The sequence below is a fragment of the Myotis davidii genome, unplaced genomic scaffold (assembly GCF_000327345.1).
Source record: "Myotis davidii unplaced genomic scaffold, ASM32734v1 scaffold980, whole genome shotgun sequence".
Lineage (NCBI taxonomy): Eukaryota > Metazoa > Chordata > Mammalia > Chiroptera > Vespertilionidae > Myotis > Myotis davidii.
The window spans coordinates 564,202-564,598 of NW_006292236.1; positions in this window are offsets into that span (position 1 = coordinate 564,202).

A 397-nucleotide genomic window follows, 5' to 3' on the forward strand; every position below is an offset into this window, starting at 1 on the left:
TCCCCGTGGGGAGGGGCGGTCGCTGGTCCGGTTGGGTCTCCCTGGTAACCTCGGACTCTCGGGGATCATTGCGGTTCTCGGTAGAAACAGTGAACCCCGAGAGCGGGTCCCTTCCCATCACCGAGAAGCCACACCCTTCGTGGTGCATGGAGTCTAGGTGCGTTTAGGCGCGAGAGGGGTCGAGTTCGAACTCAGTTGCTCTGTGACCTTGGGCTGGTTCTTTACCATTTTTGAATCTGTTCCCTGGCTTTAAAATATGCAAAGTAATTCTTTGAGAGAAGGATTAATGTGAGGAGTGAAGAGAGGGAGCATACAGTTTAATAATGCCTGGTAGATTGTAGCCGCTCACAATATTATCAATTACTGTTAGCACTGTAGCTTTTATGGATCTCTTCCA